The 19,050-nt window shown below is 40.9% G+C and overlaps 1 long non-coding RNA gene across 2 annotated transcripts in view; it reads left to right on the top strand.

Annotated features, from left to right (window-relative positions):
- LOC140736876 (uncharacterized) overlaps positions 1–19,050 on the top strand; it is a 106,634-nt gene that overhangs the window by 70,217 nt on the left and 17,367 nt on the right. For both annotated transcript variants that reach the window (XR_012101016.1, XR_012101017.1), the window contains exon 4: positions 3,286–3,397. This is a non-coding gene — a long non-coding RNA (uncharacterized lncRNA). The remainder of the gene's footprint in view (positions 1–3,285; positions 3,398–19,050) is intronic.

Below are 19,050 nucleotides of genomic sequence, written 5' to 3' on the forward strand. Positions count from 1 at the left end.
GGAACAGACGCGGCTTTGATATCACTGGCTGGATCTCAGAAGAATAATCTAAATATACTGCTCTCCCTCATTTCCATTTGAATCGTGCAGACTGTCTCAATGGAAGCCATGGTGAAATCCTGGATTCCAGCATGTAGTACAGAGATACACAGGTTGGCCTGCACACAAACTTCTGACATTATAGTCCTGATGTTTATGAGAAGCTGGTAAGAGAGAGTGGGGGTGGGAAGTGAGTGGAAAATGGCCAAAGAATTTAGAATAGTACTAATTTTAGTGCCAAACAGTCTCATTAACATCCTGAGGTTATGTGTTCTACACAGAAGCAGCCTAAAGGATAGTGTGCTCTGCCTAGTAGGCCGGAACTAACCTTAACAGCGGCAGAAATGGGTTGCTTGAGAAAGATCCCCTGGAGTGGGAATGGTCAGAGTTCTGGCCTGGGTTAAGAGGGAAGCTGCTGATCAAGGATGTGGTGGGACTGTGATGGACAAAAGAGATTCTGCAGATGCTGGAAATACAGAATAACACGCACACAGAATGCTGGAGGAAATCAGCAGGTCTGTCAGTATCTGTAGTGAGGAATAAATGGTCAATGTTTTGGGCAGAGACCCTTCGTCTGGACTGGAAAGGAAAGAGGAAGAAGCCAGAATAAGAAAGTGGCAGGAGGAGGGAAGGAATACAAGCTAGCTGAGGATAGATGAAGCTCGGTGAGATGGAAGGTTGTTGGGTGGAGGAGGGGCATGAAATGAGAAGCTATGAGGTGATTGGTGAAAAAGGTAAAGAGCTGCAGAAGGAATCTGATAGGAGAGGAGAGTGGACCGTGGGAGAAAGGGAAGGATGAGGGGACCAGAAGTAGGTGAGAAGAGGAGAAGGGACAAAAGGGGAGCAGAATGGGAAATGGAAAAAGAGAGAGGGGAGAAAGATGACTGAGAGTGGCACTGGCAATTAGGAGCACATGATGGGACTGCTGTAAGCAGGTGCTGCCCTGTGATTGGGTGGAGTGTAAGATCTGTGATCCGTGATTGGATGGGATGTGAAATCTGTGATCTGTGATTAGGTGGGGTGTAAAATCTGTGATCCATGATTGGGTGGGGTGTGAGATATGTGATCTGTGATTGGATGGGGTGTAAGATCTGTGATCTGTGATTGGGTGGGGTGTGATCTGTGACCAAAAGTAAAGAGAGGATTTGTTTAGGGGCCATGTTTTTCTCCATGTTTTCAGGTGGAGATGATGCACCCACATGGAGAGACAGCATCTTCATTTCCCTGCTATGTTTTACGAACCACGCATAACCTGTATATTATGCTTTTGAGCAACTTTCCTAGGAAACCTCAGCTCTCCTCTGCACAAATGCCATTCAGACAGACCAATATGCACTATCCTATATCTTATAAAAATGCCTCTATGAGCAGGTACAATCAGCTCCTTGATCATGCCCCTCTATACAATAAAATCATGGCTGATCTGAGTGTAACTCATGCATACCCCAAGTAATCTTTCAGCACTTGTTTATCGGACTCTGCCTTAAATAATATTGAGATTGCTGTTCCTACTGCCCTTTGAGGAACAGAGTTTTGAACATTCACAAATCTTGCCTTCCCTCTTTCTTCCAATATTTTTAAACAGTGATCCCCAGTTGTAGGTATTGGGACAAGGAAACATCTCCATGTGCATTTGTCAAGGCACTTGTTCCCATCCCTCATGCATGCAGGATGGGTTAAGGATTCAATCCATGCATTTCACTTTTAGTAGTCTGGAATCCAACTTGATCAGAGATTCCAATGTGATTGAATGGCAGTGTATCAGGGAGATATACTATAGTGGGAAATGTAACTTTACTATTGAGTTCTTTAGCTGGTGAGTTACAAATCCTTAATCTGTCGTGTATTCACATCATTGAATCATGACAGGACATAGCATTGGATGAGACTAGCCAACTCACATGGTATGCAGGGACTCTTTGGCAGACTTTTTCCAGCTTGTTCCAGTGCCCTACTTTTTTTGTTTAGCCCTTCAGTTTTATATTATTATTATTATTATTATTATTGGCTTTAATCCAAGACATTGATCTAAATATTGAATCTGTTTCCACCATCCCAATCAGACAGAGTACTCCAAATCCAACTAACAAATACAATTTCCGGAATGAATCCTGATAAAAGGTCTCAGCCAGAAACCTCGACTGTTTATGCCTTTGCATAGATGCTGCCTGACTTGCTGAGTTCCTCCAGCATTTTGTGTGAGTTGCTCAAGATTTCTAGCATCTGCAGAATCTCTTATGCTTACAATCATCCTAGTTAATATCCTGTAAAAAAAAACATCAGCGGTCTATGGCTTGCTTGGTAAAGCTCTTTACTAAATCACCATCTCAGCTTGTGACACCTTCAGAAGCATGTTACTCTTTTTTTCTGCACCATCTATAAATGTCTTTTAGTTATTAATCTATCTCTTTAATCTTTCTACCAAAGTCTCATTTAGTATTTCTCATTGTCCTTTTTTATCACTGATTTGTCCCTGTGCAAGTTACGGTTCTCCTCATTGCTTAGTATGTTTCTGACTTTTATTCCTTCTATGTACTTTGAAATCATGCATGGTATCCCCAATTATAGATCATTGATGACTGTCCAAAGGAAAAGTGATTTTGATATTTCTTCCCAGATTACACTTTTGTAAACTTGTATCCAGTCTGTAAAATAGTCATCCAAATTTACTCCGTTTTGTGTTTTTCTTTAATTACATTTGCATTCTCTTTACCCCACCATTTCTTTCCATAGCTTACTGTTTTGCCAACCAGTGCTTGGAAAGTATAACTGGCACTGGAATGTTGAACTTTGTCTCTTTGTTTGTATATTATTCATACCTTATGACAAATAGATCTATTACTAAAATGAAACTGGTTGCAAAACAGTTCCAGAATGGCTTTATCCATTCTCAAAGGGGTTCTTGCAGCAATCTTGACGTTTGATAATTACAAGGAAAGACTGCCAGTTCTATGTCAAATTGCACTACATTCTTATCAGTTTCACACCTGATGAAATCCGCCCAAATTCATTTCATGTTCAGCTCTTACTGACTGCAGAGAAACTTCATCTCTTGAGTAGGCACTGGATACCCTTGTACATGACAGTGTATTAACTTGTTCACCGTATTTATCAGACATCATAAAATACCAGTAAGTCTTTTTACTTTTGTGTGCATCATGTTGACGTCCATTCATCTGGCATTGCCATAGAGGATAGCACAATATTATGTAAGAAAATAGATTTACTGAGTTTTCTTTGTTTCAGAAATTTTACACTTCAAGGAAGTATTCTACCACACAATATCTATACAGTCTGAGAACAGATCTTCAGTCTGATGTGAAACTTGGAACTACACATTGCACAGTGATGGATCTTGGTAAGTTAAAAATGCGTGTTGTGTCTGTACTCCCAGATGACACTTCAGTGTAAATTTTCCTGCTCAATCCCTGAATAACATCCAGATGGCATTGACAATGAGGAAGTTTGTCTGACTCTCTCCAGCTTTCTTCCTTACGCAAGTAGATTGGGTGGCAAAGGAGACATATGGCATGCTTGCCTTTATCAAGCAGGGCAATGAATATGAAAGTAAGGAGGTTGTGTTGCAGCTGCATGAAGTTTTGGTTAGGCTACACTTGCGGTATTGTCTGTAATTCTGCTCACCCCATTATAGGAAGGATGTAGAAGCTTTGGAAAGGATATAGCAGAGGTTTAGGGTAGCCAGGCAGAATCTTTTTCCCAGGCAAATACTGGAAGACATGCACTTTAAGTTGAGAGAGGAAATTTTAAGCGAGTGTGAGACAAGTTTTTTGTCATTCCCATAAACCACCTTCCATACAGTAGCTGAGTTTGCCAATGAAGCTGACTTCATTATTGATTCCAATTTCTTCTGAAAATTACTTGCTTTCCTAAAATGAAGTTTTGTTTCCTTTTTTTCTTAAAACATCCTTTTCCTGGTTCCAATTTCTTTGTTGGATATTACATTGAAATGAAAAAGCTCAAGTCTGGTAGCATCGTGAACATGCCAATCATTATCTTTCCAAAGCATGTTGGTTTTTGCAAGATTGATATTCTTCTGTACAATCTGACCTTCCATAATCTCTTCCTCGTGCTACAGTTTAAGAGCATAAGTTTCTTTCCTAGCTCTTCTCTTCCATTAATATAATTGTAGAAATCGCCCGACCTACAAAGATAAATGTCATCACACCTTGTCTTATTTAATTCTTGTTAGTCAGATCATAAGGAGTTCTCACTTAGGACACAAAGCACCATCATTTTTTACCACTCATCACAGCCCTCCTCGTAGTTCAGTGGTCCCACATTTTCACAGACTTTTCGGCAAAAAAAAAAGAACTTCTGAATTTTTTATTCAGTTTTCTAGTGTTACATTGATGGTGCCTGGTTCTGCTTGTTCCCACAAATATCACTGGAGATGCAGAAGCAGATTCTCTCTAGCTTCAACACACCAATTGTTTGAGAACCAGATTAGTGCAATGGAAGTATATGTTCATAGTATGAGTGATGTTTTCCTGGTTATTGTTAAACTGTCTAGTGTGCGGTGAACACCTGCTGGAAGAGCAGGCATGTAGGCACATCATATCACTCAGCAGGCAGTATTACTCTCCCATAAAACAGGACGTCAGCTCTTCAGTTAAGGCCCCCTTATAACCTTAAAAAGCAGCAGGAACATTTCCCAACTAGAACCCCCTTTCCTTAATAAGTTTTACTTACAGAGTTTCCCAACTATTAACCAATTATTTGCTGATACATTTTCATATTGGTTGTGGCTAACAATTCTATAGACGTGTAAGGTTTATGTATTTAGTTAAATCATTAAATTATGAGAAGTGCTGTGTTAAGTCCTGAGGGCTTTTTTTTCATAACTTCAAGCTTTCTCTCCTAGTGCCTTGAACTTGGGGAGGGCACAGACAGACAGACATACTTTATTGATCCCGAGGGAAATTGGGTTTCGTTACAGCTGCACCAACCAAGAGTAGTGAAGAAATATAGCAATATAAAACCATAAAAAATTAAATAATAATAAGTTAATCATGCCAAGTGGAAAAATAAGTCCAGGACCAGCCTATTGGCTCAGGGTGTCTGACACTCCAAGGGAGGAGTTGTAAAGTTTGATGGCCACAGGTAGGAATGACTTCCAATGACGCTCAGTGTTACATCTCGGTGGACTCCCTGAGTACTACTTGATCGGGAGAATGAGCAGATGTCACAGGAAATAGGGTAAACAACTGGAAAAGTAAGGAAGAGAAGGGAAAGGAGGGTTCCCAGCAGAAGACAAATACACTCACAGAGTTCAGGAAGTTGCTCTCCTACCTGAGCCACATACAGTAAATGGCAGGATCCTTGGGAGCATTAGGGTGAAAGTCCACAGCTCTCTGAAAATGGCAACTCAAGTCAATGGGTTGGTAAGGAAGACTTGTCTTCATCTGTCAGGGTGTTAAGTACATCAGAAATTCATATCTCAGCTGTATGAAACTTTAGTTAGGCCATATTTAGAGTGGTGCGTGCATTTCTGGTCACCATGTTCCAGGAAGGGTATGGAAGCCATGAGGAGGGAGCTGAATAGTTCACCAGCCTGATGCCTGGATTAGACAATATTAGTTATAAGTTATAAAGAGAGGTTAGACAAACTTGGTCTGTTTTCTCTAGAGAGTCAGAGGCTAAGGAGTGACCTGACAGCAGTATATAAAATAAAGAAATCCAAAGAGAGGGTAGATAGCAAGAACCTTTTCCTTAAGGAGGAAGTATCAGATATTAGGGAGCATAGCTTTAAGGTGAAAGAAAGTTTAGAAGAGATTTACAAGGCAATTTTTTTTTATTTTTTTTTACACAGAAGGTGATACATTCCTGGAACACATTAGATGAAGATGTGTTCAACAGTGATGTTTGAGTCGTTTAGACAGATGTCAACACAAGGGAAAGGAAGGAAATAGATCATATGCATGCTTAAGAGATTTAGTTTAATTTGGCATTAGTTTAATAAGGCACAAAGATCATGGGCAGAAGAGCCCTTGCCTAGAGTGTACTGCTTTATATTCTACACTCTATGTAATCTTAGCGGAATGTGAAAAAATGTGGTTTGAGAATGGCACCATTGTTATGGTTTCAGTCTTCCTATAAGCCATAGATTCAGTAATGTTTCCTGCAAGTTTGGCAACCCTTATCTCTTCACTGCATCAAGGAGACACAAAGAGAGTCATTCCTCTACAGTTAGCCCTGAATCCAAATATGTACGCAAGACTTGTAGTGGCATTAAATGTGAGAGGGTGTGTTGGAGTCCTCATTGATAAAGATTCATGAGAGGTGAACAATGGCAATGTGGTGTTTAGGTGGCATCTACATGATAGATGCAATTGGTAGGCTATGGATTTTGAAGATGCTTTTAATGACTTCGATCATGCATGCAAGGTTATTAAACTGTTAATAGATCTACTTTAAATCCTCAAAACCTGAACAGTAGCAATGAGCACCAGAGATCTCTTCCTTCTTTCCATGCTTTATGGATTTGTCTGGAGAGTCCCTTCTTCCCTACAGAAGCGGGGTATCCCCTGCTTTGCACCTTCTCCAATGGGCTCTCCAGGATTTAGAAAACCACGTGATCTATTTTATGACAGCCTCCCAGACAGAATTTTACAATGCATGCCAGCACCTGTTGCAGCAACAATATGCCTTACCTTTAAGAGATGCAAGTTCTCTTACAGTATTTCTCGCTGGCTTTAATGGGTCCCAACAACTCAAAGTAATTGTGCACATTACCCCGGCAAATGGTCATTGAATAGCGTTATTAGAGTTGGCTGTAGGCAGTAAATATGTAAATGAGAAAGCAGCGTGAAGTTTGTCTCCTGCTTCCTGCACCTGTTTATACTGGCAAGTCTCTTTAGTTCCCATGTCTACTCAGGAAAGCCTTGCTTCATGTTAAAGGTCATCAAAAGATGTGTATAACTGTGCTTTGACATCTTCTTTGTAAATTACCTTTTCCATCTTCTCCAATGTCTCCGCACAATATACCTCACTCATGGTTGGAGCAAAGTTCAATACAAATTTGGCATAACTTCTTTGCTTCTCAATTTTCAATCCCTTTATTATATCCTTATTGAGTTTTGTTGAATGTTTGAGTGATTTGTAGGTGTGAAATCAAAGAACTATTTGGTTTTCTATCCCATGTATATTCAGTTACTTATTGAATAATACACTCTTTCCTTTTTTGAATTCAAATATAATACCTCACACTTACATCACTGATATTTATTTGCTGGTCATATGTATATTCTGCAGTTTTATTTATTTCTTGCAGTCTTCCTCAGTGAGATTACTTCTTCCCAATTCTTCATGGCCCACAAATCTGGAGAATGTCCTTCTGTGTCAAAAGTCTAAATGATTAATTTTGAATACCAATGATCCTCATGGGACAGGCCTTTCCTCGTTCTGACACTTCAAGTGGTTACCTTTTACCCAACTCCTATCTGTGTTCTTTTCGGACAGTCTGCAATCTTTTCCACAATGTTGTCAACTAATCCAAGTAATCAGAATCAATATTTGGAACATGATGTCATTTTTACAAATCTGTACTGTCTGCTGCTGACTGTAAGTATGTGTGTCAGAGAACTACCCTTTCTGGCAAAAATCTTTAGAGTCAGTAGCCTACTTTGTGACCAGTAAATTCAAGGGAAACTTCTGTCATCTGCCCAGGTCATTACCTTTAGTTCCAGGGAAAACCAATGGAACTGGTGTGGTTTATTTATATAGCTCAGTGATAAGGGTTAAACCACTTCCCCCTTTAAATTGCTCAACTTCAATAATCTTCATATAAAAATATTGAAAACAGTTCCTTTCTGAGTGGGCAATTACAGAACCAGGCACTGATATTCCTGATTAGAACTAGTGCATTTGGTTAACCTTAGTTAATATTCTACTAATGTTAATGATGCAAGGTTAAATAATTTTGTGCCTTAAAGTACTGGGAATTGTCCTTTTCCTTCCTGAATATTGTTGTACAGCTGACCCTAATTTCATGAGAAGATAGAATTAACGTTAAATGTGGCGGCCTAGGTAGATCACAAGTTTCTGTTACTAAACTACGGAAGGTAGGGTCCTAAATCAGAAATAGAATCAGGTTTAGTATCACTGGCATATGTCGTTATATTTGTTGACTTTGTGGCAGCAGTACATTACAGTGCACATTACAGTAAAGCTGTGAATTACTTTAAGTATACACATATATCAAATAGTTACATTAAATAAGTAGTGCAAAAAGTAAAATTTTTAAAAAGTAGTGAGGTAGTGTTCAATGTCCATTTAGAAATCAGATGGCAGAGGCAAAGAAGCTGTTCCTGAATCATTGAGTGTGTGCCTTCAGGCTCCTGTAACTCCTTCCTGATGGTCGCAATGAGAAGAGGGTGCATCCAGGGTAATGGACGTCGTTAATGAGACACTATTCCTTGAAGATGTTGTGGATACTACAGAAGTTAGTGCCTATGGTGGAGCTGACTAAGTTTACAACAATCTGAAACTTTTTTTTAATCCTGTGCAGTAACTCTGCTGCTTCCACCCCCCCCCCCCCACCCCCCACCACCATCCCAGATGGTAGAAAGCTCTCAACAATACATCTGTAGAAATTTGTGAGGAATCTGTAGAAATTAGGGACATCAGGAGCATTTCACTTCCAGGAAAACCCACAGGTTTGGAAAGCAGTACCTACACAGAAGTTGAACACTAATTGCATTGAAAGCCACTTCTAAAAATAAGTAACAGCTCTTAAATATATCCCTACTTTTGAAAGTCTGTGGAAGGCTGAAGTGCATTCCTGTTCAGTGTTGTGTAATGAGTAATGCCCATTTTTGGTGGTGTTGACTACAGTTGAAAGCTTACATGCTGGTTTCTCCACGATCATTTCAAATCTATGCACCGCACGTCTGATAATATTGTGACATTTTATTTTTAACTGGTGACATTACCACTTCAGGAAACTTGCCCTCATCACCCACCCATTACTAAAAAGTTCTGATTCTGTGCTTATTGACTCATATTTCCTCTCTGATTCAAATGGGCGATAATGTCTGTCATGCTTTTCCTGTCCACCTTAAGCTGTAGTGCAATTGCTTCTTTCTTCAGCTTAATGCATCAGCGAGACACAATGTTCATAAAAGGCTGTGTTCTGCTGAAATATCGGCTCTGGGATGCCATTCATCATTTTTCTGCTTTTAACCTCAATCCTAGCATATTTTGTAAATAATAGCTCACTGTTGATAGCAACAGTAAAGATTGCAGTTACAGGATTTTATTGCGTGTATAACTGGGGGAAGTAAGTTTACAGCACTCGCATACTTAGAATCATTATACATCATTGAGACATGCCTTGGCCCTCTGCCAGTTAGCAACACAGACACTCCTGTGTCTGTGTTTTTTCTGACTCTCCTGCTCCATTTGTCTGTCTATTTTTTTTACCTCTGTCCCTTATTCAACCTTGATGCTCTCTTTACCTTTTTTATTTCCTCCCCTGATTCCACCAGTCTCCATTTCTATTGTTTACAGAGATCCCTGATTGTAAAGCATGGTCTATTGACCTGGAGTATGGGTTCCATGACTACTGATACCCAGCCTCAAAGTGCTCCAGGTACAGGGACTACAACACTCTCTCAGGAACTGCTTTAAACTCGCGATACTGCTCAGTGGATGCAAAGGATACCATTGCAGTAGTTTAGAGTAATCCAGGAGAGAGTGCAGTCATTGTGGAAAAACTTTATCCTTCAACGGACAAAGGCAAATAAAAGATTATCTTGTCTTTACCTGGAGGTGGATGCTTACTATGTGTAAATGGGTGCAACATTTCCTATAGTGACTGTGCTTCATAGTTATCATTGGTACTGAAATGTTGTATTTATTTGGCCTTTTCCCAGATATCCTAAAGCACTTCATTGGTTATAAGGTATTTTTGAAGGATTTTTTATTGTCCCTTCTTCCCCCTTTGAGGAACTTTGGTTGTGTTGGGAAATAAAAATCTTGGCCCCATTTCATGCTCTGTAATGATAATCATTGCTGCTGTCTCCACATTATCAACTATGGTACAGAATTCAACTCAATGCAGTTTTTTATTTGAACCTCAAGTGATTTTGCTTGCTTCATTAATGATCGAGATACTGAGTCACCTGTTGTTACCTGGGAATCTTCTAATGTTACTCTTGGTGCACAATTATTACTGGATAATTTACCCAGTCTGTAGATTGCAGATCAGTGATAGCTGAAGAACTGATCAAACAATACAGCAGGTTATTTTTTATTAATAAATGAAAGAAGACAGGCCAAACCTGTTTCACATTCCACTCTAGGGTTTACTAAGGAGGTAGAATTTACACACCATCTGTCTAGATTAGATTCCAAAGCAAATTTGGGACTTAAAGAGGTAACACCTTTGGCTTTGTGTTTCTGGTGCTTAACCTGCTGAGCAAGAGTATAATTTATCAAACAGAACATCTCTGTAATCAATGCTGCCACAGAAAATGGCAGAATTCTGATTAACCAATGAGCCGTACTGTGGACGAAGCTCATAGTTCTCACAAGGTTTCATTTTTTTAAAATGTGGTGCATTGCTACCTGTGTATTCCACCTGAAGTGAGATGTCCAGGTATGTTCTAACCAAGGAAACAATTCACTACCAACCTGCCCACAAAGCATCTCGCCACCTCCCAACAATAAAGATGCCTGGTGAGATCCTGGAAAATGTGATCACTTCCCATAACTCTACAACCACTTCTCCGCAAAGGCAGATGCCGATGATAAAATTTACCACTGCCTTCACTGCCAACAAAGCCTCTGGTTAATTGAGAAAAAGGCAATTCAGAAGTCAAGTCTTCTGGCAGACTTCAGCAGCCAAGATGTAAATTGTCATTTCCAAACCATAATATTCTAAGTATCTGTCTTGATGAGTTATCAGGCAGTCTTTTTCTCTCACTTTCCCAGCCAATGACATGGTCGCTGGTTTTTTGGTATCTGCCAATCATCTTCATAAGTTCAAAGGCGGAAAAGAAAACCTGAGCCAGAAACCCTAATCCAGACATTCTGTGGAAAGTTTGTCAAAGACAAATTACTGAAGACATTTGCCAGTTGGTTTCCATGTTACCTGACGTGTCTGCATGACATCTGAGAATACTATTTCTTCTTAAACTGTTTACAGATGAATACCACAAGGTCATAGGTACTGAGGTGCGATGGGGGGAATGAAAGATGTCCAAGTCTATGTCTATTAGTGTTTTTCTTTGTAAAACTTGAAGCACAGTTTAAAGGAGATCATAATCAGTCCTTTGTAGTTGACGGTAAACTATTCTGTTTTGTTTCTTTGAAGCACTATAATGATTTGGAAAGGCCTATGAATATAATAAATAGAGTGAGGCCTTCTAGGGGCAGTCTGCTGAAACCCTGCACTCAGATAATCTCCCTGTTTCCATCTATTTATCACTCTTAAATAAAGTTTAATGAAATACATCTTCGTACCTGAAATTTGTTCAAATTACAGACGTGTATTCTTTTCAACGGTGGTAGAAGCAGAGGATTACACCGCTTCAATAATTTAAGGAACATATGTCTGGCAGATTCATTGCATGAAATTTTAGCATTAATTATTCTGCTGTCAACACGATTGATTTAAAACAACTCCCCCCCACATCCTCCTTTATACACCAAAGAGTAGATTCACACTAGGGGAGCTCAGCGGAATGACAGACAAGCAAACCTTCACTTTAACAGCAACCTTGCTACAATCTATCCCTTTTATGCACCCTTTCCTTTTTCCACACATAATGACAAATGCTTCAAGTTCTAATGGGTGACAAATAAACAGCTTGAGGGCAGAACATTGGCTCACCAATGAATATAGATCTCAGTGCGGACAGTTATAAATGAAAGAGTGGCGACAATGATAATGAGGTTGGAAGGAGGATGGGAAGTATCTGATTTTTGCTTGTGATGCACAATAAGCATGGCAAAGGATTAGCAATGAGGAAATGAACACAACAATCAAACACTTATGAATTGCTGCTACAGACATTGTTTTTCAGATTACAGTTAATTTAATCTTATGATGCAAAGACAGGTCCTTGTAGAGTCTTAGAGCAATACAGTACACAATCAGGCCCTTCAGTACAATCAATCTATGCTGACCAGCCAGCTAGTTCCATTTTTCTGCATTCAGCCCACATCCCCCTAACCCTCCACATTCTGACATGTACCTATTTAAGTGCATCTTTAGTGATACTTTTCTCAACCAACAACACACACAAAATGCTGGTGGAATACAGCAGGTCAGGTAGCATCTATAAGGAGAAGCACTGTCGATGTTTCCGACCAAGACCCTTCGTCAGGACTAACCGAAAGGAAAGATAGTAAGAGATTTGGAAGTAGTGGGGGGAGGGGGAAATGCAAAATAATAGGAGAAGACCGGAGGGTCTTATATACCGGCTGGGCAACCTCCAACCTGATGGCATGAACATTGACTTCTCTAACTTCAGTTAAAGCCCCTCCTCCCCTTCTTACCCCATCCCTGACATATTTAGTTGTTTGCCTGTTCTCCATCTCCCTCTGGTGCTTCCCCCCCCCCCCTTTCTTTCTCTCGAGGCCTCCCATCCCATGATCCTTTCCCTTCTCCAGCTCTGTATCACTTTCGCCAATCACCTTTCCAGCTCTTAGTTTCATCCCACCCCCTCCGGTCTTCTCCTATCATTTCGCATTTCCCCCTCCCCCACTACTTCCAAATCTCTTACTATCTTTCCTTTCGGTTAATCCTGACGAAGGGTCTTGGCCCGAAACGTCAACAGTGCTTCTCCTATAAATGCTGCCTGGCCTGCTGTGTTCCACCAGCATTTTGTGTGTGTTGTTGTTTGAATTTCCAGCATCTGCAGATTTCCGCGTGTTTGCTCTTTTCTCAACCACCTCCTCTAGTGTCTCGTTCCATATACTCACCACTCTTGGTCTCTTTTAAATCTTTGCTATCTGATCCCTAAATCAAAGGCCCCTAGATCTGGACTCCCAATCTTGGAGAAGAAATTGTTACCATCCATCCTATCTATGCCTCTCAAAATTTTAAACATTTCTATAAGGTCATCCTTCATTCTCCTACTTTCTAAGGAATAAAGGCAAGCCTCTTCCTATAAAATGTTCATATTGGTGTGACTTAAACTGGAAATGGTCCCAGTAGTATTTCACTCTGGAAGTGGGCAGTTTTCTGACACATAGTAAGTATATCCTTGATACTCCTTTCCTTGTTTCAGTATTGATATTGCAAAGTTCTTGCAAATAAATTGCTACCACAATGGTTTTATTCCAATAAGGGTGGCAGGAAGAGTACCAATAAGGTCGTATAGAAGAAGCTTATTCCATGATACTTAGTTTAGAACATGTAATGACCTGGATGAAGAAGTGGAGGGATGGGTTAGTAAATTTACTGATGACACAAAGGTTGGAGGTGCTGTGGAGAGTGTAGAGGGCTGTCAGATGTTACAACGGGACATTGATAGGATGCAAAACTGAGCTGAGAAGTGGCAGATGCAGTTCAACCCAGATAAGTGTGAAGTGGTTCATTTTGGTAGGTCAAATATGATGGCAGAAAGGTAAGACTCTTGGCAGTATGGAGGATCAGAGGAATCTTGGGCTCCGAGTCCATAGGACACTCAAGGCTGACTCTGGTTGACTCTGTGGTTAAGAAAGCATACAATGCATTGGCTTTCATCAATCGTGGGATTGAGTTTAGGAGCCAAGAGATAATGTTGCAGCTACCTAGGACACTGGCCAGACCCCACTTGGAGTACTGTGCTCAGTTCTGGTCGCCTCACTACAGGAAGGATGTGAAAGCCATAGAAAAGGTGCAGAGGAGATTTACAAGGATGTTGCCTGGATTGGAGAGCATGCCTTATGAGAATAGGTTGAATGAACTCGGCCTTCTTGCCTTGGAGCGACGGAGGATGAGAGGTCACCTGATAGAAGTGTATAAGATGATGAGAGGCATTGATCGTGTGGATAGTCAGAGGCTTTTTCCCAGGGCTGAAATGGCTAGCATGAGAGGTCACAGTTTTAAGGTGCTTGGAAGTAGGTACAGAGGAGGTATCGGGGTAAGTTTTTTTATGCAGAGAGTGATGAGTGTGTGGAATGAGCAGCTGGCAACGGTGGTGGAGGCGGATACAATAGGGTCTTTTAAGAGAGTCCTAGGCAGGTATATGGAGCTCAGAAAAATAGAGGGCTATGAGTAACCCTAGGTAATTTCTCAGGTAAGGACATGTTCAGCACAGCTTTGTGGGCTGAAAGGCCTGTATTGTACTGTGGGTTTTCTATGTTTTTATGTTTCTATAACTCAGGCCCTCTAATCCTGGCAACATCATTGTAAAACTCATCTGCACTCTTTCTAGATTGATCAATATTCCAATGTTGCTCTTTACTGCGTTAAAGCAGATATTTTCCGACTAATTTCCAGAATGCTTCCAGGGAGAAAATGACATTATTTGATCAGCTACCTTTTAATTCACTTCCTGCTAAAATTAGACCTTTATGATCTCCTCCTTGTCATCATAGAAAGAGACGAACTTGATTGAATTACAGGCAGCATCTGTTATCATGACATCACAGGGTTGTTTCATCATTTTGTATAGTGTGAGAAGAAATTCTCCCGAGTCATCTAGAACTGACAGTTGACGTCCTGAATGGGATAATGATAGGACTGCCTTGAAATTAGATATCATCTGTTTTAGCATCTCTGAATCAGAATCAGATTTAATATGATTGACATAGAGTATGTCATGAAATTTGTTGTTTTGCAGCAGAAGTACAATGAAATACAAAAAAAGACAAACTATAATAAGAAATGTATTCTAAAAATTATCTAATTAGTCCAAAAAGACAGCAAGGTTAATGAGGTAGTAATGTTCATGGGCTGGTTCATTGCCCGTTCAGATAATCAGATATCTGATGGTGGAGGGAAAGAAGCTGTTCCTAAAATGTTGAGTGTGTGTCTTTAGGCTTCTGTGCCTCCTGTCTAATGTTAGTGAAAATAACAGAGCAAATCCTGGGTGGTGGAAGTCCTCAGTGATGGATGCCATCTTTTGAAGACGTTCTTGATGCTGGGAGGCTAGCGTCCATAATGGAGCTGCCTGAGTTTGTAACCTTCTACATCTTGTTCTGATCCTGTGCTGTGGTCCCTCCATACCAGATGATGATACAACCAGTTAGAATGATCTTCATTGTGCCTCTGTAGAAATTTGCTGGAGTCTTTGGTGACATACTCAATCTTCTCAAACCCCAAATGAAATATAGCCACTGGTATGCCTTCAATGTAATTGCATCAATATGTTGGCCCGGGATAGATGGTCAGAGATGTTGACTCCCAGGAACTTGAAACTGCTCATCCTTTAGATAGATAGATAGATAAATAGATAGATAGATAGATAGATACTTTATTCATCCCCATGGGGAAATTCAACTTTTTTTCAATGTCCCATACACTTGTTGTAGCAAAACTAATTACATACAATACTTAACTCAGTAAAAAATATGATATGCATCTAAATCACTATCTCAAAAAGCATTAATAATAGCTTTTAAAAAGTTCTTAAGTCCTGGCGGTTGAATTGTAAAGCCTAATGGCATTGGGGAGTATTGACCTCTTCATCCTGTCTGAGGAGCATTGCATCGATAGTAACCTGTCGCTGAAACTGCTTCTCTGTCTCTGGATGGTGCTATGTAGAGGATGTTCAGAGTTTTCCATAATTGACCGTAGCCTACTCAGCGCCCTTCGCTCAGCTACCGATGTTAAACTCTCCAGTACTTTGCCCACGACAGAGCCCGCCTTCCTTACCAGCTTATTAAGACGTGAGGCGTCCCTCTTCTTAATGCTTCCTCCCCAACACGCCACCACAAAGAAGAGGGCGCTCTCCACAACTGACCTATAGAACATCTTCAGCATCTCACTACAGACATTGAATGACGCCAACCTTCTAAGGAAGTACAGTCGACTCTGTGCCTTCCTGCACAAGGCATCTGTGTTGGCAGTCCAGTCTAGCTTCTCGTCTAACTGTACTCCCAGATACTTGTAGGTCTTAACCTGCTCCACACATTCTCCATTAATGATCACTGGCTCCATATGAGGCCTAGATCTCCTAAAGTCCACCACCATCTCCTTGGTCTTGGCGATATTGAGACACAGGTAGTTTGAGTTGCACCATATCACAAAGTCCTGTATCAGTTTCCTATACTCCTCCTCCTGTCCATTCCTGACACACCCCACTATGGCCGTGTCATCAGCGAACTTCTGCACATGGCAGGACTCCGAGTTACATTGGAAGTCTGATGTGTACAGGGTGAACAGGACCGGAGAGAGTACGGTTCCCTGCGGCGCTCCTGTGCTGCTGACCACCGTGTCAGACCTACAGTCTCCCAACCGCACATACTGAGGTCTATCTGTCAAGTAGTCCACTATCCAATCCACCATGTGAGAGTCTACTTCCATCTCCGTTAGTTTGTGCCTTAAGATCTTGGGCTGGATGGTGTTAAAGGCACTAGAGAAGTCAAGGAATGTAATCCTCACAGCACAACTGACCCCATCTAGGTGAGAGAGTGATTTGTGCAGCAAATACGTGATAGCATCCTCCACTCCCACCTTCTCCTTATACGCAAACTGAAGAGGATCCTGGGCGTGCCTGGTTTGTGGCCTCAGATTCTGTATTATCAGCCGCTCCATGGTCTTCATCACGTGCGACGTCAAGGCAACAGGTCTTCTGTGAGCAGACATATGGTTTTGCAGTAAAATAAAAAGGCCAGACTGCTGACTGAAAGTACATAGGAAACAGAAACAGGAAATGCTGGAAAAATGCTACAGTTCAGGCAGCATTTGTGGAAAGAAAAACTGGGTTTGAAGAACTTTTGTCAGAACCATTCTGACAAAGGTTCTCTGACTTGAAACAGCAACCAGATCTGCAGCATATAGGGCTTTTTTTGTTTTGTGTTTCATGGTAGAAGCATATTCTTTGCATGCAGCAACATTTACTAAGACAGGACCTGAGCAAATCACAAAGTCTCTTGTTGAGATGCTGCTATGAACAGATCTGAGGGTTGCATTAACCTCTTGCACTCAGCCTTATGGCAACCTGTCATCATTATTTGCTGAGGAGCAAAAACAAACGAACGGGGAAAGACTTTCACAACCAGCACCTGAGCATTCCCATCACCGAGGAAAGTTCCAGATGGGAGTTGTTGTGTGCTGGAGACACAAGGAGATTCATCAGAAACATCACAGGAAAAACTTGTAGGAGGAAACTCCAGCTGTAACAGAAAATCCCCGTCTCTTTAAACAAAGCAGAAATAAATTTGACGACTTTATATGATTTGTCCCAGGGAGCTGCCCCCCACTGAGAATGATTGTAGCAAGCCATTGGAACAGGGGTTTAATAATATATGTGTTATGTTCAGTGTAAGTGATCCTGCTAAGGAGGAAATGAGGGATTATCTGGGCTTTCTCTTCTAATTACTGGTGACTACACTGGTGTTAAGAATTAGAGTGTGGAGGGGCTCACTTTGCCTGTACTGGGGAATATTATTTAATAGGTTCCTCGTGAAACATGGAATATATTTATTAATAAACCACATAATCAGATTTAGAATTAGGTTTATCGTCATAAATGTTAGTCATGAAATGTGTTGTTTTCTGGCAATAACAAATTGCTGTAAATTACAATAATAAATAACTTAATAATAGTACAAAGAAGAAAGATGGGTGGAGTATGGAGGGCTATGGTCCTGGAGCAGGTCGATGGGAGTAGGTAGATTAAGTGGTTCAGAACAGACTAGATGGCCTGTTCCTGTGCTGTACTTTTCTATGATTCTACGACTCTATGAATATCACTGTAGTGTTCATAGATTCATTGACTGTCCAGAAATCTGATGGCAGAGAGGCAGAAGCTGTTCCTAAAATGTTGAGTAGGTCTTCAGACTCTTGTGCACCCTCCTTGGATGGTGGTAATGATAGGAGGCCATGTCGTGGATGGTGAGGGTCCTTACGGATGGATGTCGCCTTCTTGAGGCATGACCTTTTGAAGGTGTCCTCAATATTGGGGTGGTTTGTGGATCTGGGTGAGTCCACATCCCTCTGCGGCCTCTTACAATCCTCTAATTGTCTTTGCAGTCAATGCCTTCTGAAATTCTCTCTTCTTCCACCATTCCATCAGGCAGCAATTACAAAGGTCTGAAGGCGCGTATGACGAGGCTCAAAGGAAGCTTCAAACCTACTGTTATAAAACCGTGGGACAGATCTCTGGTACAATGAGATGAACTCTTGATCTCATAACCTACCACATTGTGGTTTTGCACCTTATTACCTGCTTGCGTGACACTTCCCTGCAACTGTAACACTTCTTTCAACAGTTTAAGGGGAGACAAATGCAACAGAGCAGACTGATCTGCTGCTAGCTGTACTGCGAACTATTAACGAAAGCCGTGGCTTGCAGCTTAACCCTTCGGTTTATGTTGGCTGGAGGGAAAGATGCAGTGAACATGCTGGCACAAATTGGTACACCACTGTTACCAGCAAAGTATCAGGTACCTGGTACAAAGTACCTGAATTGCTCCAACTTCCTGATAGGATGGTTAGTATTATCCAATCTGTGGGAAGCTGCAGGCTTTAATACATTTAAATTGAATGTTAAATCATTTCTTACTGTGTCACACTGAGCAGTTCGAAGCAGAGGTATGCATTTCTGGAATTCCTTCAAAAGATGGTTCCCTCACTTCAGCAGTATCTTCAATGCAAAATATGAGCATGTTTTCACCACCCCTCACTCATAGAATTATTGTGATACACGAGTACAAAGAGCTCATAAGACCACAGGACATAGGAGCAAAATTAGGCCACTTGGCCCATCGTCTGCTGTACTATTTTATCATTTATTGATTTATTATGTCCCTCAACCCTGTACTCATGCTTTCTCCCGGTCACGTTTGACACCTTCACTGATCAAGAACCTATCAACCTCCACTTTAACTATA

This window comes from Hemitrygon akajei, chromosome 12 (genome assembly GCF_048418815.1).
Source record: "Hemitrygon akajei chromosome 12, sHemAka1.3, whole genome shotgun sequence".
In the NCBI taxonomy this organism is placed as follows: domain Eukaryota; kingdom Metazoa; phylum Chordata; class Chondrichthyes; order Myliobatiformes; family Dasyatidae; genus Hemitrygon; species Hemitrygon akajei.